Source organism: Dipodomys merriami, unplaced genomic scaffold (assembly GCF_024711535.1).
Source record: "Dipodomys merriami isolate MVZ:Mamm:240054 unplaced genomic scaffold, mDipMer1.0.p SCAF_2, whole genome shotgun sequence".
Lineage (NCBI taxonomy): Eukaryota > Metazoa > Chordata > Mammalia > Rodentia > Heteromyidae > Dipodomys > Dipodomys merriami.
In genome coordinates, this window is record NW_027203381.1 from 19542557 (window position 1) to 19568478 (window position 25922).

Consider the following 25922-nt stretch of genomic DNA (forward strand, 5'->3'; position numbering starts at 1 on the left):
TCTTAGAGACACACTTGGAGGGGGTGGAGGTGACATAAACCAGATCAATTCCGTTTTCCTTTTTTCCCAGCTTCCTCTGCTTGATATGGCCATTAATCCTTTGATTACACTGTTAATGAGCTCTCAGTGACACTCCTTCCTCTCAGGCATCAGTCCTGGGAACCTGTGAGGCTCCAGGACTGGGGATGAAGTCACTGGTGGCAGAACCAAGGCAGTGTATAAGGAATTGGGTGGGGAGGATGTGAAGGTTCCCTAAGCCAAGCCAGCACATAGCACAGTGGGCTTGCTAAATGGGACTGACTGATGGTCACAGTGAGATGATGGGAAGAGGAGGGAATTGTTTCTACCAAAGAGGAGAGCTGGAGTCCTGTGCCTTCAGGCAGGGATAACTCCCCCTTTCTGTCCCAAGACTTTTGAGGCAATTGATTGTGTCATAAAGAAATCTAGACTAACCTTAAAATTCCTGATTGTGTAATAAAGAAATCTAGACTAACCTTAAAATTCCTACCAGGTATATGTTCCCTTTGTCATCTGCTCCCTTTAAGTAGGTTGTCCAGTACAAGGCAACAGGGAAAGGATCTTATAAATGTAAAGTTGACTTCTAGTGAAGAAAAGGGAGTATTCCTGAGTGGGGCTGATCTCATTAGGGGAGACCTTCCAAAAAAAGGTGTGAGAGTCAGAGATCCGAGTCTCCAAAGAGATTTAGAGCAGCAGGACTGATCACTGGAAGCCTTAACACAATGAGAATCTTTGACACCTGCCAGGTTGTTGGGAGGGTCCAAGATAGCTGTAAAGTGTTCGTAGAAGTGAAGGCTCAGGACAAAGGACACAGATACAAAGAACAAAATTACTCAGGATCTGGACATTGCTTCCACCATTGGACAATTGAGAATTGACTGTGTTTGTGTTGGTGCTGAGAGTTGATTGCGCATCCTACTGAACTCAAGTATTTCATAACATTGTGGTTAAAGGGACAGTTCCGGTGCGGGGAATCATGGGGCCTGAATTAGTAGAAAAACTCTTGGTGAGAAGTACATTATTCAAAAGAATGTTCTCAAGGTAGTGTCTGACCTGATGGTTTAGATTATAATGAGAAGACAATCATAGACAGCTCAAGAAACCAGAAAGTAAAGCATAACACAATAGACGGGTTTTTTTGGCAATACTGGGATTTGAACTCAGGGCCTCATGGTTGCTAGGCTGATATCGTGTGAGCTACACTCCCAGTTCCATTATACTCCCAGTCCTAACAGCATATCTCATATACCCATATTCCTTTCTAACCCTCAATACCCTTGGCTTTTCTGCCATGTTTTGTGACCCAACAGTTACTATGTGCTAGTCAGCATTCTAGCTGCCAGATAGAAATGAAGGCATTTTTTCCTACATGTCAGGTGCTGTTGTCAATATCCCTGCAGGAATCAAAGCAAGAACACTAACTTGTTCTTGCTTACCCAGTAGGCAAGCAGTTCTTGGTTCTAAACCCCAGCAGTTTAGCTTAAGTCCGGTACATAGATTGTCTCACTCCACTTAGGAGGCCCAACTCACTGAAATAGGACAGTCACATTGCAACCATTTGGAATCCAGGATGCACTAGACAGCCTGCCAGGTTACTTATTTATCCTAACCAGGCTGCTCCCCTTGAGTGATAAGGATACTGGGAGCCCTCCCAACACAAGGACTGAGATAATGACCATTAGAAGGCCACCATGGTGACTGGGGACTGTTTAACTATGCATACCTCTCCTCCCCTCCCCCAGTGCTGCCTAATCTACTTAAGGCAAATGTCTGTTTGGGAAAGAGGGTAGAAAGATTAATTAAAATACTGCCTTTCCTCTTTTCATAGCTGCCAAGTCCATGACATAAATCACTTTTTTGCCCTTTTCCATTTTTCTTTATTTAGTGTCTAGGAGTGTATGGCTGGACCTGACAGGTGGATGCCCAGGAGTTTGGGCTTGAGACTTAAAACTCTGCTTTCATTAGGATTGATGTTTTCTCAAGTATTAACCCTTTGAAGCCATCAGTCAAGCTGGGTAGCTGCAGAATGAGGAGTGTCCCTGGTCAGGAACAAATTCATTAGAAAGCAGCAATTTTGCTGTTGTTGTTTTTGTTTGTTTGTTGCAAAGAAAAGAGGAACACAAATGTTTGGCTTAGAGAGGTTTTAAAGGTTGGGAAACCTATCTTCCCACCCCATTGCTGTCTCTTCCCCAGTGGATAGGTGACTCAGCCTTTCTGGATATTTCCTTCCTCATTTGTAAACTGAGAAGGCTGACTTCTAGAGAGATAGCAGCTCCATGCTTTCTGAGATCCACCAGAATGAAGAAAAGAATAAAATGAAAGATCCTGACAAAAGGTTCCTAGACAGTAACCACAATTTCATACAATATACATGTTGTCTACCATAATCCAAGCATTCAGGAGGCTGAGGCAGGAAGATTACTAGTTTGAGGATAGTCTGTGTCATATAGTAAGACCTTGTTACAGAACAAAAACTTCATTCAACAACCATCTAAGCATTCAATAAACACACTGTGTGCCTTGGAGATTCCAGCACTGCTCTAGTCACTAGGAGCTCTAGCTGCAGATAGAAAGAAAACTAAGCTAATAAAAGGATAGCACAAAGTGCAATATCATTTTCCTTTTGTTTATATGCGGCGCCGATTTGGAGGTGTAAATTGATGTTCATGGGGGCCAGTAGTGAAGAATTGAACTTTGCCTCAGGAAGGTCTGGTCTTTGCCACACTTCTGAGAATAACCTCCAAAGCTGTTGGAATGGCATGCCTGATAGGAATGTTTTTGTTTGGCTGGAAACCTTGGGCCACCAGATAGTAAGGAGGGAGCTTTCAGTCCTCTGGGCATCAGCTTCATTATTAGGATCATTTGCAGGAGCAGTCAACTATGCTAGCGACTAAGCCCTAGTCCAAGCTTTGCCCACTGAGGCTTGGATGGGCTTTCCTGGCTGACAGTACTTTTTGTGGGTCCTCAAGAAAAAGCAACAGTGCTCCTAACCTCACTGGGAAAGGCTAACCAGAACTCTGTGCTTTGAACTTTGCTGTACTCAGCCCCCTGTGCCACCTGCTTGTGGCTGATTGTTTATCTGTCTTTTCGCTGCAGTAAACAGCAACAGTGAGGAAAACAGCAAGTTCTAAGTATCTCTAGTACATGATTGAACTGAAGAGGGGTCCTGGAGTCTTGAAGTCCTGTGAACTATGGGTTTTATTTGAAATGCAATGAGGAAAGCCACTGGAATGTTTTAGGCCAGGGAATTACACCATCTGATGCATGTTTTAAAACATAACTCAGGTGCTGGGTGGATGGTGTTAGACAGTGTTCCAGATGTTCCTTGGTTCTTTGGGTACAGTGTCTAAAATCAAGGTACTTTCCTAGCAGCAGGGATAAAGAAGAATAAACTGCCAAGTACAACAGAGAAGATATTTTTGTTGAGAAAAGAGAAAGTTTTTTTGTTTGCTTTTTTAAGCAGAGGTAACAGGATGCCCCAGGAGAGAGATGTGGGGCAGGCAGCTTAGAGAGACAACGCCTCAACTGCAAAGCATCACTCAGGGGTTAGGCAAGCATTCTGGGTAAGGACTGACTTCCCTGGACCGGCAAGGCCTGAGGTCTTTTCATCCACAGGACAGGGGCATGAGGAGGTGTGGAACTCCTGATGGCTACCTGGAAAACAGCTGCACTTCTGAGAAGGTGAGGGCATGCACTTCTGATGTCCTGTTAGAAGGTTGTAGAGTATACAGTGATCTTCCCCTCAAGGTACATGTGTGACCCTGATCTGGAGAGTGGGCTCTATAGGGAGGAGATAGGGCTGTCCTCCTAATTGTTGGTCCAGTGTGTGAGCAATCTGGTTTTATGAATCTCCTTAAAGGAGAATAGAATGTTGTAATCTGGGGCATTTCCTTGTTTCTGGTCATGTCTACCTTTCTTCTCACACTAACACAACTTGCAATTGTTGTCAGAGTAAGGCAGTCTTGTGGGGCTGTGAAAGGATGCTGAGCAGGGGTCCGTTGCTTGGGGTCCATTTTCATGACAAAGAAAAGTCAAGAACAGAAGGGAACACTACTGCATTGTTGGTGGGAGTGTAAACTTGATCAACCACTTTGGAAAGCAGTATGGAGGTTCCTCAAAAGACTCCACATAGAGCTCCCCTATGACCCAGCAGTCCCACTTTTGGGCATTTACCCAAATGATTACAACCAAGACCATACTAAAGCTACCAGCACAACTATGTTTGTTGCAGCATTATTTACCATACCTAAAATATGGAACCAACCCAGATGCCCCTCAGTAGATGGATGGATCAAGAAAATGTGGTATATATACACAATGGAATTCTATGCCTCCATCAGAAAGAATGACATTGCCCCATTTGTTAGGAAATGGAAAGGTTTGGAAAAAATTATATTAAGTGAAGTAAGCCAGGCCCAAAGAAACATAGGTCCCATGGTTTCCCTTATTTGCAATAGCTAGCATATGTCTGAGACAAGCAGAAAAGTTCAGATAAGATGAACCCCAAGATAAGGACACAAGTGGGTTTTTTTTCTTTCTTGCTATTGTTTCTAATGTATTTTTAAGGTACCATGTGATTTTTTTGTTGCTTTGTATGTCCCTCCCCTGTTTTCACTGTATTTGATGTTGGTATAATTTGGAGAGTGAAAGGGGAAAAACAAATTGTTTAAATAGGGATACAGGTGGACCCATTGCAACAATGAAATATACAACACACTATGTCGAAAAACGAACTTTACAATTTGGTCGGGGGAATGTAGTTGTGGATATAGGAGGGAAGGGGTAGTGGGGGAGAAACAAAGGAAGAGGCAACAATGCTTGATAAGAAATGTACTCATTACCTTGCTCATGTGATTGTAACCCCTCTGTACAGTATTTTCACAATAAAAAACATTAAAAAAAAAAAAAAGGTCAGGAAGCTTTGGTTGCAGGGAGAATCCCAAACCATCTTCTTTTGTCTCAGTTTTGTAGCTGGACAAGCCAAAAAGGGGCACCCCCAAACTTGAAAGCTCTTCTCATATGGGATAAGAGGCAGGATGAGGAAGGATGGTCAGACATAAAGCATTCGTGTTCCTTTCCACTGCTATTCATTCTCATCTGTCTATGCATTTGGCATCATGGAATGTGATGACCTGCTTTCTGACTCAAGTGCCAAATACATCTAAAGCATCACTTTGGAAAGAAGGAAAGTCAGTTTAGATTCATCCACAAACACAATTCTGGGCAAATGATAAGCTGAAATTGAATGTCCTATCAAAGGTAAATATTACATCTTGCAACTCCTATCCCAAAGCTTTCTGTGCATTCATAGTACAAAGAGGAAAGACAAAAAAGTGAGGAGTATATATCATGCACAGATTAAAGAAGTAGTACAATATTATGTACTAATTAAAGACTATTTTAAGAAAAGACTTGTAATTGGAAACAGAAGACACTTTTAGATAAAAATTCTCTGTAGTATTAAAATCAACTATGAAGTGTTATAAAATATCTCCATAAAAGAGTACCATAGAGTGATAATAATAAAATCTAACATCTACTGACTATTTGTAGGAGCCATTTGATATCCTCCATGCTGCTGTCAGATCTTTGTTACCTGTGATGATGGTAAACAACCTTCTTAAGCTCACTAACTAGTGATGGATCTGCACTTCAACCCCATATGGTCAGTGTCTTAATGTCTATGTATCCTACCTGAGATGTTTGAAGAATATAAGTTCTAATAAGAAGTAGCCAAACTGGCTACTTTATCTGACCACACTAAAATAGTACAAGTAGCAATTATTGGAGAATGATGTCTCATTCCTCCATCCTCCTAAATTAAAAACATATGAAAGAATGGACGTTTCCATAATTATTTTCAGTAATTTATAATGCATTGGTGGCTCAGTTTGTAATCCTACCTATTCCAGAGGCTGAGATGTAGAGGATTGTGGTTCCAAGCCAGCCCAGGCAAAAAGCCCAAGAGACAGCATCTCTAATTAGCCAACAAAAAGCCACGCTGGAGTATGGCTCAAGTGGTAGAGCATCAACCATGAACAAGCAAGCCAGACAAGCATGAAACACTGAGTTCATCTTGTGGACAATATAAGATCAGAATTTAGGTAGGTTTAGACCATGTAATCCTAAGAGTTCTGAACAGGAATTTGGTCTTTATTTGAAATGTTGTAGGGAAAGCCACCACAGTGCTTTAGGCTAGGTAATGAGACAGTCTAATGAATGTTTTAAAAGATAATCCAGGTGCAGGGTGGATAGTGAACTGTTCAGAAACAGTAGTAAAATAATTCCTGCACTGAGGCAGGAGTTAAGTGTTGTTGGAGCACTGTTGAATACTGTTATGGATGAAGTCTTTAGTGTAAGCACCTTTTTGAAAGTTTTTCTTTAATGTGCCGGTTAGGATTAGACTCTCTTATTGACATCTAGTAGACCCTTCCCAGGCCCACACTACCTTGAGTGAAGGACTACCAGCCAGGTAGGCAGGCAGCCTGCCCTCATGCTAGTGCTGGCTACTTTGAACCCAGTGCATAGCTTTGGTTCCTAAGGGTACTGCCCCCAGCAAACCATTTACACTGGATTTTTTTTCCACCATGAGCCTTGAGAAACTCTAAATGACCTTGCAGCCATTATTACCCAGGCCAGAGGAGGAGTTCTTCCTGATGATCTAGCAGAAGGACTGTGACTGGTGCAAACACTCCTTCATTTGCATAAGGATGAAGACTATGGCATGATTGGTGCAGACAACCATGTAACACCCTCTTTCTGGGTATGTAAACAGACATTGCTTGGTTCATTTGGTGAGCAGTTAGGAGATTCCCTCCCATGCTGCCCCTGATGTTTTGACAGCAAGTTCATTAAGGGTTCTTCAGAGTGATCTGCCTTGCCTACTTTTGATTCTCACTATTAGTAGAGCAGTGGCTGAGCTGAAACTACAAAGAAATAAGAGCAGTGGTGGCAGAGGAGAATGAGAGTATGGCAAATGGGCCACCAGTGGGTTTCTGTGTTAGTGGGAGCTGTGGCAGGAGTGGCATAGGGAGAGGAGTGGCAAGGCGTAGATGGTTAGCAGAATTACAGCTTGCTTCTAATTGGCATCGCAGTGGCAGAGGTGAAAGTAACAGTGGAGTGACTGAAGTGACAGGAGATGAAATGCATAGATTGAAGATCAGGACAAGAGTGAAAATAAAACAGAAAATGGCCAATTTTGGCCTGCGGCAGGGAGAGTAAACTTAACATCAGGCAGCAGTATGTAAGTAAAACTGTCCCAACTAGAGGCACAATTGAAGTAAAGCACTTCAGGCCTCAGGCACCATCCTGAGCCAAGGAACCTCATGTCCTTCCCTAGCTGCCAAAGGCCCAGGACCAACTGCTGCTGCCCACTGTTATCTACTCCTGTTGCCTGCAAACATTGGCACTGGGTGAGCGTCTCCTCACTTGCCTACAATTTTTACCTGAGTAGATCAGAAGGGCCTGTGCCAGATAGTGTTTAGGGAGCATACAAATAGGGTGAGAAATCAAAGTGGCTTAGCCTATTGTCTGCTAGCTGTACTGTTAATACCTCACATAATGACAGTTCAGCAATCAAGCTCATAGGGTTAATATTGGTGTCATCTTTCATTAAATTGTAGACTACATTCAAGATTCATCAGTTTTTGCACTAATGTCCTTTTTCTGATCCAGCAAACTACCCAAGTTATGCCTTTTACATTTCCAATCTGTGCTAGTTCCTCAGTCTTCTTGTCTTGGATCCAGAGGTTTTGACCCCAGCATCTTGGTAGTGCCATTTACTCTGATGGAAGGACTAGAACAGGGTGAGGAAATGGATAGCCCTCAGAGGACAATACCATTGCTGTATTCCCCATTGAATGTGTCCCCCTCAAAGCATGTGTAAGGAAACAATCTCCAATGAACAAAACTGAGAGGTGGGGCTAATCGGAAAAGTTTACGTCTTGAGGGCTCCTTCTTCATGAATAGATTGCTGCTGAAAAAAAAAAAAAAGAATAGGGCTTGAGGCTTCCAGTTTAGTCCTGTGCCCTCTTATCCATGGAATGTCTTCTGCTCCATTTTCTTTTCTTTTCGTTTTTTGTGCCGGTACTGGGGCTTGAATTCCGTGCTTAGGTGCTGTCCCTGAGATTCTTTTGCTCAAGATTAGCATTCTACCACTTTGAGCCATAGCACCACTTCTGGCTATTTCTGAGTAGTTTTATTGGAGGTAAGAGTCTCATGGACTTTCCTGTCTGGGCTGTGAACCACGATCCTCAGCTCTCAGCCTCCTGAGTTGCTAGGATTACAGGTATGAGCTATCAGTGCCTGGTTGCTGTTGATGCTTTTTGACTTCTCTACAAAATATTTTTGACTTCTGCTTGTATTACATATCAAAACAACAAAAAACCAAACTTTGTTAACGAAGTTAAGTATTTGGAGGTCACAGGAAGGAAAATGACTATATTTAAATTGTTTTTAAATACTCTTCAGCTCTTCCCATTTGTGAGTAATCCTACAGATTAGATAAGTTTGATCTTGAGCCTCTGACAAGTGGAATATGAAGATGAAAGGGGGTCACAACTGTTGTCACAAATGTTCTTTTCTTGACTTGTATTTTCTCTAATGTTTTAACAGAAAGGTGAGCAGTGCTGGTGTTATCCTCATCCTCCTTGTTAGTTAGTGGTGACCAGGGGCAAAAATCTCCATTCCTCTGGTTCTCTTGGAGAATTAAGGAGCTCACAAGTTCATTGTCATTCAAGTGTGGAAAACCCACTGCAAAGCAACAAAAACCCAAGGAAGAATGGCCTAAGGGAATCAGAGAGAGTACATCAAGGAAACCACAGCAGAGGTAGGTGAAGCCTCGAGAGAATTACCATATCCTGTTTTCAGTGGGAGCCATGCCAGGCTCTTCACCAGGTTCCAGTGAATCACAGAATCGCTTCAGTGCAGCTTACTGCACAGATGGCGCTGGGGGCCCGGAGAGCTCACTGGACAGTAAATCTGTACGGCACTAATCCCACTAAGCATATGCATCATTAGGCAAGGGTGAGTTGGACTTATACACATAGATAATTGAAATCAGTTCAGGAGGTGGATAGTTTTCTTTAAAAACAATGACTATACATGTTGGGGTAAGTTATGAAATTCAGGAGACCTAACTTTACTAACCTTTGAATTTCTGATAGTACACTTCACTATAGAATGTAGTTTTAATGAAATGCCTTACAGTATCTTCTGATTTTGTTCAGTAAAATAATCTAGACTAATAAAAACTTTAAAATTACACACACACACACACACACACACACACACACACACACACACACACACACACACACACACATCCAGTCCTGGGGCTTGAACTCTGGGCCTGGGCACTGTCCCTGAGGGAATTTTGCTCAAGGCTAGTAGTCTACCACTTGAACAATAATACCACTTCTGGCTTTCTTCTGTAATTAACTGGAAATAAAGAGTCTCACAGTTGAAGCCTGGTCTGGCTTCAAATCTCAATCCTCAGATCTCAGCCTCCTGAGTAGCTAGGATTACAGGCATGAGCCATTGGCATATTATATTTTTATGTCAAAAGTAATGCATATTTTTATTTTAAAAGTAATCTCATGTTTCTTATAGGAAATATTTGGAAAAATATAGGAAACTCACAATATTCTGAACATATATATAACTATAACTCCAGCACTCAATAGGCTGGGGCAGCAGGATAATTAATTCCAGACTACCCTAAGCCACATATTGAGACCCTGTTTCAAAAACAAAATGAAAAATTCACAAACAAAACAAAAAAATTCAACAACAAAGCTACATGAAAGAAAGAAAAAAATGGCAGCATTCATGCCAGCAAGGCGCACATTATGCAAATCATACTTATCTGTATGGGGAAAATGTAATGTCACTGTGGCTTCATGTTGAACTGATTAACGTCTGATAACCCATCAATGTTTCTGATGATTTCTCATGCGCATCTCCTCACTAGACAGTGACTAGTATTTCCATTTCTTCTGGTTTAAGCATGTTCTAACATACAAATTCAGACACAAAGTCTGGGTCTCAACCTGTCACAACTAGAAGGCATCAGGCCTCTTGGGTTTCGATACTGGGTCCCACTGGTCTCTGCTGGCTTCCTTTCCTTCTCAACACTGTTGCTTTTGCATATGACATTTGTCTTTGTGTGGGTCTTTGCTAGTCAGGATGCAGAAAGCATCTTCACCAGGAGCATCTGTGCACCACCACAAAGGTGTGGTCCATCAAATTGCCCAGATCCTGCTAAATTCCCAAGCTAAGTAGCTGATGATCAGGTTTCTCCAGGAGATAGGCTCCCTCATACTTACCTTGTTTAAAGTTCTGTCTGGTTATATTGTGGGATTTATAAAACAGGAATCCTGACAACTAACCTTATACTTCATCAGTCTTTCTTCTGTGTCCCTCCCACCTAAGCAGAAGTCTATGTACACTTCACTCTGTACAAGGTCCAATTAATCCTCAGGTTGGCAAATCTTACAGTTTAGCTACCACAGGCAAAAGGGCAAGTTCTTCCATAGTAGAAAAACCTGTATGCTTTGAATTGTCCTGTTGTGGGTTAAAGATGAATTTCAGATAGTCTGGGCAAGGTGGTTCATACCATCATCCCATTTACTGTGGAAGTAGAGATCAGAAGGATCAAGGCCAGACAAGGCAACCAACCCATGAAACCAACCCATGAAAGCTGAGAACATTGACATATGCCTGTCATCCCAGACAAGACTATTTAATACTTCATCTCTATTTTTTAACACATTTGGTTAATTGCTAAAAATTTTATGATTGTATTTCCCCTTTAATATATGAAGTGTTTGTGTGTACAATGTGTGTGTGTGTGTGTGTGTGTGTGTGTGTGTGTGTGTGTGTGTGTGTGTGCTGATCCTGGGATTTGAACTCAAGAGCCTGGGAACTGTCCTTGAGCTTTTTTGCTCAAGGCTAGTGCTCTACCACTTGAGGCTCCACTCCAGGCTTTTTTGAAAGGCATGAGGGAGGATAGTAAATTGGAGATAAAAGTCTGCTGCACTTTTCTGCCTCGAACTGTGATCCTCAGATCTCAGCATCCTAAGTAGTTGGAATTACAGGCATGAGCCACTGGCATCTAACAATGCGGAATTCCTTTTAGGATACAGTAGAAGGTAAAAGTCCAACTTGAAAAACACTTGGAAAATTTACCTGTTTACCCAGAACCATTTAATAACGTCTAAAAAATAAATATTTATATCACTGTTATCAGGTGCAGATGAATTAGTTTGTTTTTTGCCTCCTAAGATTTATTTTTATTTTTTTTTATTTTTTTTGAGTAGCAAGTGCTTTCATATATATAAAGATATAGAAGATATAAAGAGAGTGGTTTCCTTTTGGAATAATCTCTTTAGAAGGCTACAGAATAATTCTAAGGATACTTTCATTACTGATTTCCTTTGGAAATTGTTTTTGGAAGAAGTTTTTGATTCACATAGAAAACCAGTCTTACAACTTAAAAAGCATTTTTGGATCCCAAATTACATCCTGTAGATTGACCACACTTGACTTGTCCAGGTAATATGGCTCAAATGAATCCTTCCTGTTTCCTTTGAAACTTGTTGAAGATGGGGACTTCAGTTCTGAGCTGGATCTCAGTTCTGCTTATGTTTAAGAATCAGTCTTAGGACTCTGTAGTTGTGTGTGTTTACATTTTCCTCTTTCTAAAAATTTTTATTGTAAAAATGATGTACAAAGGGGTTACAGTTGTCTAAGTCAGGTATTAAATACATTTCTTTTTGAACTTCTTTTGAACCCTCTCCCCCATTTTCTCCCAGTATTTTTCCTTCTGTAGTTGTGTTTGATTAACGGTGTGTGCACAGACACCTGAGGTTCAATCTTCCTGCTTTGTATATAGTGATATAACTACAAGCTGAAATCCAACCCAGCAAATAGAAGCTTTGGGAAGGAGATGGTCTTTGTAAGACACTGGCCTCTAAACAAACTCAGTGGGCAAAAGACTCCTCCCCTCTGCCTTTAGGAAGAGGCTCACTGGATCCTGATGCTAGGAGAGTTAGATCTACCGGCAGGGACAACTAGTGATTCTTGGAACAGGATGAGCTCTGCATGTTAGTAACAAAGTCCAAGGTTCTGTTTAATTTTTTTCCAAGGCCCTATACATTTCCAACAACAACATTGACTAAATGAAAGAAATGTCAAAATGGATATCCCTCTGAATTTTACACATTTCTCAATTTTCTAATTGCTACAGCTACTGCCAACAAGGCACACTGAAAGAGTGCCTCATGAGGAGAGGTCTCAGAACACACCACGGGACAGGCCTGCAAATTTCAGTGATTACAAACAATTAAAGTGGGCAGCCAACATGTAATTTTCTTTTTAGGCATGGACATAGAAGAAGAAAGGACGTACTGGGTTGGAATAGATAGGAACAGAGCTGTTTCTCTTTGTGTAAAAATCATACTTGATCAAGTTGAGATTAAAGCTAATGTGCTCTCTCTTATTTGCTTTTAAAATGGAAGGATATGGAGATTAGTGAAATTAAGTTCACAGCTGCATTAGTTGCAAATTACAAAGAACTTCTATTTAATCTTACATAAGCAAAATTTTAAAAAAGAGGAATGTTTTGGCTTGTGGAAGGAAAAAAAGAACTGAACATTGGAACAATAGGAGTGACAGAGATAAAGGTGACTTACTGCTACAAACACAGATAGAACCATCTGAATCATCTTCGTCTGCATTTTGGCTTCTTTCTACCTGCAAAAAGTCTTTTTTTACATCAGAAAAGGCTGAGTGGATGTCTGTCCTAAATTGTAATGGCAAGATACTGCCTACCCCATTGTTTCTAATCTCAGCATCAAAAAACCTGCTGTTGTCTGGCACTGTGACCAATCACAATCACTTAGGAGGTAGAGATATGAAAAGATCATGATTCAATGTCAGTCTAGGCACAAAATCAATGTTACCCATATCTCAACAACAACAACAACAAGAAAAAGCCAGGTATTATGGCTCATACATATCATCCCAGTTACACAGGAGTCATGTGTGTGTGTGTGTTTGTGTGTGTGGGAGTGGGTGTGTGTATGCTGGTCTTGGGATTTAAACTCAGGGGCTAGGAGCTGTCCCTTAGCTTTATTTGCTCAAGGCTATCACTCTACCACTTGAGCCAAAGTTCCACTTCTGGCTTTTTGGTGTTTACTTGGAGGAAGAGTCTCATAGATGTTCCTGTTCCAGCTGGCTTTGAATGGAGATCCTCAAATCTCAGTTTCATGAGTAACTAGGATTACAGGTATGAGCCATCAATCCCTGGCTAGCCTCTAACTGTTAGTGTGTGAATTTAATCCTTTCCTCATCTTAAATTTACTGAACTATTTGAATTTTTCCCAACTTACTTTGTGTTTTCTTTTTTTATCTTTCTGTTTTTCCTGTAGTACTGGTGCTTTAACATGGAGGGCAAGTGCTCTACCACTGGGCTACATCTTCAGCCTTTGCTTGTTTTTGAGATATGATCTTGGTATATAATTCAGGCTGGCCTTGAACTCTCAATCCTTCTACACATCCTTCTAAGTGCTGGGATTATAGGTATGTGACACCTCACCTGCTACTGTGTTTCCTTTTTACTGTTTGATTCTTTCTCTATTCTAGATTTCCACATAAAGTTTTCTATCATTCCCAACTTCTAAATCCCATTTTTTAAAAATTTTTTTATTGTAAAGATACTATACAGAGGGTTAGAGTTACATGAGTGAGGTAATGAGTACACTTCCTCTTGAACATTGTTACCCCCTCCATTGTTTTCCCCCTACCATCCCCTCCCTCCCTCCCTCCCTTCCTGGAGGTTCTTTTTTTTTTTTTTTTTGATTGTGATTAAGTGATTACATAATTTCCGGAAATTCACAGTATTGTGGAATAATGATGCTCATTTAAAGTCACAAGTTCATTCTAACTTTCCTGGAGCAAATTGTCTATCACAGTCTGTAATATATAATGGTGCTCACATGTTATATACCATATATGTGATCAGCAGCATGGGGATATTTGTTAGTGGTTCAACCAGATGAGTGGGAGTTCTTTGTTTCTTAAGTCCTGTTAGTTTTGTCATATCACCCAACATTTTGGATTTAGCATCCACTTATCAGGGAGACCATGTACTGTTTGTCTCTTCATTCTTGGCTTACCTCGCTCAACATGATTCCTTCTAGCTCCATCCATTTCCCTGCAAATGCCATTATTTTGTCATTTCTAATGGCTGCATAATATTCCATTGTGTATAGATACCACAATTTTTGGATCCATTCATCTGTGGTGGGGCATCTAGGTTGTTTCCATATCCTAGCTATTGCGAACAGTGCTGCAATAAACATGGAGGTGCACGTATCCTTGTATATTGGTTCCTGTTGTTCAGGGTAGCCTAGAAGTGGTATGACTGGGTCATAAGGGAGGTCAATCTTTAGCTTTCTAAGGACCCTCCAGACTGCTTTCCAAAGTGGTTGTATAAGTGTACATTCCCACCAGCAGTGTAATAGGGTTCCTCGTTCTCCACATCCCCTCCAGCATTTGTCGTTGGCTGATTTGTGGATGTGGGACATTCTGACTGGGGTAAGGTGGTATCTCAGGGTTGTCTTTATTTGCATTTCCTTCACCACCAGGGAGGATGAACATTTCCTCATGTGTTTCTTTGCCATTTTTATTTCTTCATTTGAGAAGTCCCTCTTTAGTTCCCTTGCCCATTTAGTAATTGGTTTGTTAGGTTTGGGAGGGATTCGTTTCTTGAGTTCCCTGTATATACAGGATGTTAACCCCTTGTCTGATATATAAATATTTTTTTCCCAATTAGTTGGTTGTCTTTCTAGCTTGGTTGCGATAGCTTTATCTGTGCAGAAGCTTTTGATTTTAAGGTAGTCCCATTTGTCGAGTCTCTCTCCAACTTGTTGTGACCCTGGGACTTTGTTCAGGAAGTTCCTTCCTGTGCCTATTAGTTCAAGTGTCTCTCCTACTCTGTCCTGCAGTAGTTTCAGAGATTCAGGTTTAATGTTAAGGTCTTTAATCCATTTTGAGTTGATGTTGGTGCATGGTGATAGGCTGGGGTCCACTTTTAGTTTTCTGCATGTGGCTGCCCAGTTTTCCCAGCACCAGAGGCTGAAGAGGCTGTGTTTCTTCCATTGTATGTCTTTGGCTCCTTTGTCGAATATCAGCTGGCTGTAGGCCTGTGGATTTATTTCTGGATCTTCTATTCTGTTCCATTGGTCTTCGGGGTCTGTTTTTGTGCCAGTACCATGCTGTCTTTGTTATTATAGCTCTGTAGTAGAGTTTGAAGTTCGGCATGGATAGCCCTCCCATATTGTTTTTATCCCCTAGAATTGTTTTGGCTATTCTAGGTCTTTTGTTGTTCCATATGAATTTTTGGACTGTTTTCTGTATTTCAGTGATGTACGTCATTGGGATTTTAATAGGAATTGCGTTGAATTTGTATATTAGTTTTGGAAGTATTACCATCTTTACTATATTAAGTCGGCCTATCCAGGAGCATGGGAGGTCTTTCCATTTCCTAGTGTCTTCTGCAATTTCTTTTTTTAACTTTTTATAGTTCTCATTAAATAGCTCTTTTACATCTTTGGTTAGGTTAATTCCTAAATATTTTATTTTTTGGGAGGTTATTGTGAATGGGGTTGCTCCCTTTATTTCCCTCTCTTCCTGTACATTATCAGCGTATAGGAAGACAACTGATTTTTGTGGGTTTATTTTGTATCCTGCTATTTTGCCGAAGTGATTTATGATTTCTAAGAGTTTGGGGATGGAGTTTTTGGGATCGTGGAGGTATAGTATCATGTCGTCTGCAAAAAGGGATAGTTTAACTTCTTCTTTCCCTATGTGGTTCCCTTTAATGTCTTTTTCTTGCCTTATTGCCCTGGCTAAGGGTTCTAGGACTATATTGAAGAGGAGTGGAGACAGTGGGCATCCTTGCCTTGTTCCTGAGTTTAGGAGAATTGGTTGTAGCTTTTCCCCATTAAGTATAATATTGGCTATTGGTCTGTCATAAATGGATTTTATTGTTTTTAGAAATGTTCCTTCTATTCCTATTTTCTCCAGAGCTTTTAGCATGAATGAATGTTGAATTTTGTCAAAGGCCTTTTCTGCATCTGTGGCGATAATCATGTGATTCTTGACCTTGGCTCTGTTGATATGTTGGATTACATTTATTGACTTACGTATGTTAAACCATCCCTGTGTCTCTGGGATGAAGCCTACCTGGTCATAGTGAATTATTTTATGTGTTTCTGGATTCTGTTAGCTAGAATCTTGTTAAGGATCTTTGCATCTGTGTTCATCAAGGAGATTGGCCTGTAATTCTCCTTTTTGGTTGGGTCTTTGCCTGGTTTGGGGATGAGTGTGATATTGGCTTCATAGAATGAGTTTCGGATAGCTCCCTCCTTCTCTGTTTCTCTGAAGAGCTTGAGGAGTATGGGTATTAGTTCTTGTTTAAAGGTCTTATAGAATTCTGCTGTGAATCCATCTGGTCCTGGGCTTTTTTTTGTTGGAAGACTTTTGATAGCTTCCTGTATCTCATTATAGGATATTGGCTTATTTAATTGGTTAACTTCTTCTTTGCTCAGTTTGGGCAACTTGTATTTCTCTAAAAATGCATCCATTTCTGCCCGATTTTCTTCCTTTAGAGAGTATAGCTTTTGAAAGTAGTCTGTTAGAATTGTTTGGATATCTTGGGTACGTGTTGTGATGTTTCCCGTGGCATCCCTAATCCTATTAATATGGGTTGGGTTTCCTCTCTTCTTTTTTTAATTAATCTAGCCAATGGGCTATCAATTTTGTTTATTTTTTCAAAGAACCAGCTTTTTGTTTGGTTTATTTTGGTTATGGTTTTCTGATTTTCTAATTGGTTAATCTCTGCTTTTAATTTGGTTAGCTGGCTTCATCTAGTAGCTTTAGGTCCTATTTTTTCTTGTTTTTCTAGCTGTTTTAATTGCAACATGAGATTATTTACTTGGTCTGTCTCCATTCTCTTGATGTGGGCACTGAGGGCAATAAATTTGCCCCTCAGGACTGCTTTTGCTGTGTCCCACAAGTTTCTTTGTGAGGTGTTTTCATTTTCATTGAGTTGTAGGAAATGCTTTATTTCTTCTCTGATCTCTTCTGTTATCCAGGCATTGTTAAGGAGTGTGCTGTTCAATTTCCATGTATTAGAGAAATTTCTGCGGTATGCTTTGTTATTGAGAGCTAGTTTGATTCCACTGTGGTCAGATAGGATACAGGGGATTATGTCGATCCCTTTGTATTTGCTTAAGTTCCTTGCATGAACTATGATATGGTCTATTTTGGAGAAAGTTCCGTGAGCTGCTGAGAAGAATGTGTACTGTGTTGTTTTAGGGTGAAATACTTGGTAGATGTCAGTTAATTCCGCTTGGAGTATGGCCTCTCTTAATTCGGTAGCTTCTTTGCCAATTCTCTGGTTGGTAGACCTGTGCTTTGGTGAGAGTGGTGTGTTAAAGTCTCCTAGTATTATCGTATTGGGATCTATTTTATTCTGTAAGTTTGAGAGCATTTGTTTGACATATCTGGGTGCACCAATATTTGGGGCATATAAGTTGATGATGGTTATATCCTCCTCTTGGATTGTTCCCTTTATTAATATGTAGTGTCCGTCCTTGTCTTTCTGTACTGATTTTAATGAAAAGTTTATTTTGTCAGATATCAGGATAGCTACACCTGCTTTCTTACTGGGGGCGTTTGATTGGTAGATCCTTTTCCACCCCTTCACTCTGAGTTTGTTTGTATGTTTGGCTGAGAGGTGGATCTCCTGAAGGCAACAGATGGATGGGTCTTGTTTTCTGATCCAGTCCTCAGTTCGTTTTCTTTTAATTGGCGAATTCAGCCCATTTATATTAAGAGAAAGTATAGAGAGATGCATTGTTGTCCCTGCCATTCTGTTTTCTTAGGTTTTTCTTCTTTCCTTTCCTCCTGTGCTTGCTCAGTTAGACTTTGAGTAACACCTGTTTGGGGCAGGCCCCAGTTCCTGGTTGCTTTCTTCAGGTTGTGTCCCCCCTCTTAGAATTCTTTGTAATGCTGGCTTAATGTTTATGTATTCATTTAGTTTTTCTTTGCTATTAAAAGTTTTCAGTTCTCCATCGAATGTGAATGCTAGCTTTGCCGGGTATATTAGTCTGGGTTGGCAGTTATTGGCTCTCAGGGCTCGTATGGTGCTTTCCCAGGCTTTTCTTGCATTCATTGTTTGTGTGGAGAGATCTGCAGTGATTCTAATTTTTTTCCCGTTGTAGTATAGCTCCTTCTTCATTTTTGCTGCATGCAGGATTGTTTCCTTATTATTCAGATCTATCATTTTTACTATAATGTGTCTAGAAGTGTTTCTCCTGGGGTCTTGCTTGTTGGGTGTTCGATAAGCTTTTGTGATGTAGTTAAGATGGTCGTTTTTGAGGTGGGGAAAATTTTCATTGATTATCTTGTTAAATAGGTGTTGCATTCCCTTGCTCTGGAATTCCTCACCTTCGTCCACTCCGATTATGTGAAGGTTAAATTTTTTAGCATTATCTGCTTGCTCTTGAATTTCCCTTTGGTTTAATTTGAGTGATTTTTCCATATCTGTCACTTTTTGGTCCAGTTGGTGTATTCTGTCTTCTGTATCTGACACTCTACCTTCCATTTCATTCACTCTGTTGATCGTGGCTTCTATTGTGGTTTGCATGGAGGAAATGGATCCCTTTATGGATTCAATGTTGGTTCTCAGAGTACTGATCTCACCTCTCAATGAGGTATGCATTACCTCTAATTTGGCGTTTATCTCACTTCTTACTGAGGTTTGTGCAGCTTCTATTTTTGCATCCAACTCTTGTTTGATATCCTGTATCTCTTTTGATAGTTCATCCTTGTGCTCTTTCAATTTCTGATCAATTTCTTGCTTTATTTCTTAAGTCATTGCCTCCAGCAACCCTTGGATGTAGCTTTTGTCTTCCATTCCTGCTTTGCTCCCACTGGGGCTCTCCCCTGCGTGGCTGCTGGCTTTTGAGGTGAGCTTGCTGTCCTGGGTGGTGGTAAACCTTGTGATTTTTCTCTGTGATTTTCACATGGAGGTTCAGGAGACTGCTCTTCAATTTTGTTTTGGTGTGTCTGTCTTTGCTTGGTTGCTGATTCTGTATTGGTAGAGAGAGTCTGTGCCTGATCTGGGTTCTGTTGGGAGCCTATTTCCAGCTGCTATTCTGACTTACTTAGGATTCTCAGCTCTCTGCTGTAGATTGCTGGCAGTTCCCGCCTTTGGAAGGGTTGAGCAGCCTAGACTGCTTGTGTTTGCTCCTACGGGTGCTCTTGTGAAGAACAGATGCTCTGGATGCACTCTCCCAAATATTGGAGTCTGCTATGGGCTCCTGATGTGTTTTTGTTTGTTTGTTTTGGGCTGGTTGTGGGCTTGAACTCTAGGTTTGGGTGCTGTCCCTCAGCTCTTCAGCTCAAGGCTGGCACCCTACCATTTGAGCCACAGCACCACTTCTGACCCTTTTTGCTTTTGTGGTGCTGAGGAATCAGATCCAGGGCCTCATACATCCAAGACTATCACTCTATTGCTGAGCCGCCTTAACAGTCTGAGCTCCTGCTTACTATCAGGTGCTGGCAGCCTGTGTTGCCCAATTCCCAGTCTGGGGTATGTGGGTGGAGTTTTGGTGGGGTTTGGGCTTCTCTTGTCCTGGGACTTCAGGTCTTTTGTTGTCACAGGCGTGCTTCCCGGGGAGTGTTGTTTCCTGGTTTTCTCCCCTCTGTTGAGGTGTATGCTCAGCTCTTTACTTCAGTTGGGAGGAGTTGGTTGTGTTGTTCAGGTGCCGGATCCCCGGGCCTGGTTCCGGCCCCAGCCTGGAGCGCGCTCGTTAGGCCTGTGCTGATGTGTATACCACCTAGGTTATACAGCCTGGGGACACCGTTCAAATTTCTTCTACTGTTGGTAGTCTTGACCCAGGAGCGCTGTTCCTGGCTTGGGCATTTAAGCTCCCTTCCAGGGGCGCTTTTGCTCTAGCCTGGCCAGCTGAGTGTGCTCCACGGGCTGGTGGAGCTCTCAAACAGTTCCCAGTTTTAGTGGGTCCTGTGGTCCGGGTGTTGGGGTAGGGAGTCTAGGTCAGGGTCTGGGGATTCCCTCCAGCTCTGGTCTCCCTTGAGGGATACACTGTCCCCTGTGGGGTACTCACCCTGGAGCTGGTTGTTTCTGTGTGGTGTAGGTCGTCAGTTGTTGTTGCAATCCGCGTTCAGTTGGGGTGGTTGCGGGCTGGGTTGGGCGGTGGTGGCTCTGTGTGATTCTTTTCTGTCTCTGCCTCTGTCGAAGCTGTCGGGTCAAAAGTGTCCATGCTCAGGCAGCTTCTTCGCGGTGCCTCTGGGGCCCAGGCGGCCCCGCCAGATCGTTGCGATTGCGATCGGGTGGGTGGTCTGCCGACAGGTCCCTTTGTCGCGCTGCTGGTGCCGAGCTGCTTTGGCGGGATGGAGCCTCTCTGCTCCAGTGGAGAGTGAGGGGTGGGGGGGGGGATCCTCGTGCAGACTCCTGGCTGGTAGGTTTCTCTGTTCCTGGGGATCCGCTGTTCTGCAAACCGGTACCTGGTGATCTGCAAGCAGCCCCCTGTGTCTCTGGGGCTTCGGCAGCCCCCGCCGGGCCGGCTGGCCGGCGGCTTGGCGCACTGCCGCGCGGCCAGTAAAGGTTGGGGGAGGGGTCTTCGCTTTTCTCTGTTCTGAAATTCTTCTTTTCCTCTCTTTCTTTTTTTGTTATTTTCCACCTCTGGTTTTTCTCTTTGTTGTTGTCGGTCTCTTGGGGAAATTAAGCGTTGGAACTCGAACTCTCTTTTTGGTTGGAGAGAGCTGTGGCGTTTCCCTACTGCCCCGTTGCCATCTTGGTCCCCCCTCCCTAAATCCCATTTTTGAGAAGCTATACATAATATTTTTATTATTTACACTAAATGTAAGTTTTTATATTATTAAATTTTATTTAAATTTTTTATTTTATTGTAAAGATACTATGCAGAGGGGTTACAGTTACATAGTATTCATTTTAAATCTTATGAAACTTAATTGTTCAAATCAGAAAACTGGAGTGGAGCTGTGGCTCCAAAAAGTAGAGTACTGAGCCTTGAGCAGAAAAGCTCAGGGACAGTGCCCAGGCCCTGAGTTCAAGCCCCATGACCAAAACACCCAAAATTATTTGTTCACTATTTCATGGGGTTGTGGCTTAAGTGGTAGGTCTCAAGCCTTGTATGAAAAAGCTATGTGTGAGCATGAAGCCCTGAATCTTTTAAGGCCCCAGCACTGGCACACACGCGCGTGCACACACACACACACACACACAAACACATACAAGCATACATATATACACAAATATTGAATATTTCTACTTTTCAAAAGTGGTAAGAACAAAATGAACTAAGCAACTCAATGGCAGTGATGGGAGGGAGGGAACAAGTGGGAAAGAGGGAACAGCTGATGCTATGCAAAACAAAAGAAATGTACATATCACCCATTGTGGAAGAAATAACTGTATTGCAAAGCTTATAGAACTCATAAGTGTTATAGAGCATGATAGACAATTTGTCCTATGAAAGTTAGAATGTGTTTGTGACTTTAACCTTCATTACCCATAATACTGTGACATTTGGGAAATTATGTAACCACTTAATCACAATAAAAAATTTTTTTAAAAGAGTGGTAAGAATATATTTTCTCTAAGACACTGTACCCTCAATTGATTTCTTCTTGTTAATATTAATTTACTCTTCTTTAAAATGTGTCATTTACTGTGATTTTTGTTAGTATTAAACTAGAAGTTTTCTTGTTCCCTACTCATTTGTTAATTCCATGCTTTTGCTTATCTTTCTTTTTCTTCTCTTCTTTCTCTCCTTCCATATTATTTTCTGAATTAAAAGGTTTAAACATTCTTTTGACTAAGGGTTTATGGATGCAAAAGCTAGGTTATTTGTGTGTCTCCTCTATCTTGTTTCTCTTGAATAACAGTAGAAATGAGAATAAACTTCTGGCTTGCAAATATATTTGACTGCATATTGAAGATATTATTACATTTCTTTTAGCTTATATAGTCAACAATAAGGCTGTCGCTTTTCTAATTGTCATTCATTTTAGGTAAACTTTCTTAGGTAAAATTTCTTAAAGATTTCTCATGTATTTTGCTCTTCTGCAGTTTTATTTTAAAGTGTGGATTTAGTTCTACTTATACATGCATGGTACTAAGAAAACACTTTTAAAACTATGACTTTTATCATTATTTAACTCCAGCAAACTTGTTTTTCTTTCATTATTTACTATGATTTTCTTTTAGAACTTTTTTTTAAAGTTCTTGGATTTGAATTCACAGCCTTATGTTTGCTAGATAGTTACTCTAAGCTAAGCCATGTCTCTAGCCCATGTTTTTTTGCTGGTTATTTTTAAGATAAGTTCTTGCACCCTTTTTAGGCATGTGCCTGGATCATCATCTGCCTATTATAGGCTACCTTTGGTTTTTGAAATGAGAGGCTAGGATCCCTCCATGAAGTCTCCTGGACTTTTCTACCAGGGAAGCAGCAAACCTCCCCATCTCAGCCTCCTATGTAGTTTAAGATTACAGATACACAGTAGTGCTCCCAGCTACATATGAAAGGAGTCTAATAAACTGCTCTGTCAGAGCTGGACTCAAATTATGATCCTCCTTTCCAAAGCCTCCCAATTAGCTAGGATTACAGGTATGAGTCATCATCACCTAGCCAAATTTTATGTTTTTATTTTAAAAGGTCTGATCAATTTTTGTCATATAGCTGTTATTTCTACATCTACTTTTTAGTTTTAGTAGATTTTTAGCATGCTAAGCATATTTATGTTTTAGTATTTTTTGGAATAATTTCTAAAACTTATTTGTAATAAAGCATATAATATTGTTACTATTATTGTGCAGTGCTGGGGAACAAATCCAAGGTCTTGTATGTGTTAAGCAAGCACTGTCCAACTGAGCTACATACTCAAGCCCAGCAAATTATTTCTAATTATTGATACTACGGTCTTTTTTTTAGCATTAGCATTGCTTTCTTCAAATGCTTTCCAATGATTTTAGTTTGTGAGCCCATTTTTAGGAGCTTTTCTTTTTCTCTTGGTTCCTAGGTTTGTGAAAGTTCCTCCCATTCCTTCTCCTCTTCCCCCTTCCCCCCAGCTGCTCCCTGGCCCCCAAATATCTAACTGGGAAGCATGAATCAGGTCAGTGATCAACTGATATTTTGGGTACTTCAGATCCAGATGCTGGGCCAGCAGGAAGTCATTCAGTTCTTGGTGATGGGGTGATGTTCTGTTTTCTTTTTTACTTCCTTTAATGTTCAGGTAAATAGTCCTGGCTTGAATTCCCCACCTAATGGGGTCTATTTGCTCTGCATTATTCTGCAGGACCTGATCTAGCTATGGCTGCTGCCTGCAGACTAGAAGCCCAGCAAGCCATGGCTGAAGCCCTCCATACTTCTTGATGTTTCTATTTTGTTCCTGGGTCCTAAAGTTTTTATCTTGTTTCTTAATCCACTTGTGTTATTTTAGTTTTTTTTTTTGTTGTTGTCACCTATTACAGCCATTCTTTGGAATAAAGGGGATGCTTGAGAAATTACTATCCATTGGAAATGTTAACTTTATAATTTTACAGTGAAGATCACCCAGAGACAAGAAGGGATATTTCTCAAATTGAATACCAGTGTGTAGACTTACTTATTTATACTCTGCTTTCTCCCATAAATGATTAGAGATTTTATAAAACAGAGGACAAAATAGTAAACAAAAGTATTAAACAGAAATATGTAAATAAACAAACTACTAAGTAGCATAAAGTGAATAGATATAATCCATTACTTAGTTCTCACTTTCCATTCTCTTTCTCAATAGGTTATGTTGAGAGGTAAGGTAGTTGATGCTTCACCAACATTACTATAACCTAAGTTAGCAAGGCGGACTGGTAGAGGATCTCCTACTGAAACCTCCAGGAATGATGCCTATTTAGCTTGCAAAGGGCACACTTGTGACAAACTAGGGAATGCGTTTAGCTAGATGTTCTTTAGACTTCATGGTGCTTCCTCTCTTCTAGGGATCGAAAGAGCCTCCTATCTGAGCCTTGTATTAGATCATTTTGACCAGCATAAGGCAAAAGATACATTTCTTTATTAGCCATTTAAAGTGTTTGTTGTTGTTGCAAATGACAGGAATGCAATTCAAACCAGCTAAAGCAGAGCAAGATTGAAACTTTCCTAAGTTATTGTAACACAAAACAGAAACACTGCAGCTAAAGGGAAGATAGAGATGTTGATAGAGTTGACTTGTAGGGACTTCAGCACTGCCAGGATCCTCTCTCAACCTCTTCTCTGTGTTTGTCTTTAGGTTGCTCCCAACTACTTCCTTCTCTTTGTGGGAGAGCACAGATGGCCATCAGCAACTTCAACTTCACACTTGCAGCCAAAGAGAAAGGAGGGCATTTCCTGGGTTGAGTTTTAACAATCCTTGGAAGGGATTACTCACTCTTCTAGAGGTGATTTTCCGCTTGGCCTTGGCTTTTATTTTATTTTTTTATTTTATTTTTTTGTTGGTCGTGGGGCTTGAACTCTGGGCCTTGACTCTGTCCCTAAGCTCTTAAGCTCAAGGCAGGTGCTCTACCACTTGAGTCACAGTGCCACTTCTGGTTTTCTGGTGGTTAATTGGAAATAAGAGTCTCACAGACTTTCCTGTCAAGGCTAGCTTCAAACCACTGTCCTCAGATCTCAGCCTCCTGAGTAGCTAGGATTGCAGGCGTGAGCCACCAGCACCCGGCTGCCTTGGCTTCTTAAGTCTCTTGATCCCTCACCTGTAACCATGTTACTCCCACCTTATTGTGTCACATATTCCATGGTCATCCCCTAAATGGTGGCTCCAGTAATAACTGCAAAATGGCAGTGTCATATCTCATTCCACATTAAAAAAAATCTCTCAGGGTCCTCTGATCCACTGATTCTATCACTTTTAACTGACCAACTTGACATAACCTTCATTCTCCTTTTAGGCCTCATCTGTCATAAAAACTGTGGTTTATCATTGTTTCAATTTGATTTTCTCAGAAGCTGGCTCCAAGAGGAAGTGAGAAGAGAGTTTCCATGTGTTTTGACATCTAAACACACATCTACACACCTACTAGTACCTACACATGTACTCTCTGATTTCTCTCAATTACATCAGTGGTTTTTCACCTTTTTTCATTGTTCCTTAAAGAATTTCTTGAGTTCTCATGCCTCTAATTTCTCTCCCATGAAAATATAGTATCACATATATACCCTGTACCTGTTCATGGATTGCATGTACAACTGTTACTTATTGAGAAAAGTACAGATTAGACCCTCCACTTTGCATTGGGTCCCATCCCCTCTTGCTCATTTCTAGAACATCAATGCATATCATTTGCTTTCTCCTGTACCATCATTTCTTCTTCCTACGATGCATTCCCTTTCATCTACAAAAATGTTGTATGTTCCAGCTTATAAAAATCCTCACATAGATCTGCATCTCCCTTTGCATCTCTATTTCCGTACTCCTTAAGGAACAAAAAAAAAACAAAACATCAAAACAAACAAAAACCATAAAAAATGACAGTGTGTAGATATGATGTCTGGCAGTCAGCATCATTCAGCAAGCATATGAATGAAGATGCTTCCCCATGATGCCAGTGACTTCCAGGTCTTAGAAGGGCTTTTCATCACTTTTCCTAAATCTAGAGTAGATATGCAAAAATGACCCTGGAAGTGAAAAGAATCCAACCCTTCCTCCCTCTGCTGAAGTAGGGGGTGGTTGCCAGTACCAGTTGTCCATGCGTTCACACCTGCTGTGTATGTCTTTTTTCCCATTTTCATCAGAGATGTTTGTTGTATTGACAC

General features: G+C 41.0%; 1 long non-coding RNA gene across 1 annotated transcript; it reads left to right on the top strand.

Annotated features, from left to right (window-relative positions):
- Nucleotides 1-3635: 3635 nt before the first annotated feature.
- LOC138831569 (uncharacterized) lies at nt 3636-25313 on the top strand. The gene is made up of 8 exons (XR_011373376.1): nt 3636-3699; nt 5572-5683; nt 6639-6781; nt 8632-8845; nt 13449-13599; nt 23155-23247; nt 24403-24550; nt 25113-25313. It is a non-coding gene; the product is annotated as an uncharacterized lncRNA (long non-coding RNA).
- Nucleotides 25314-25922: the final 609 nt, after the last annotated feature.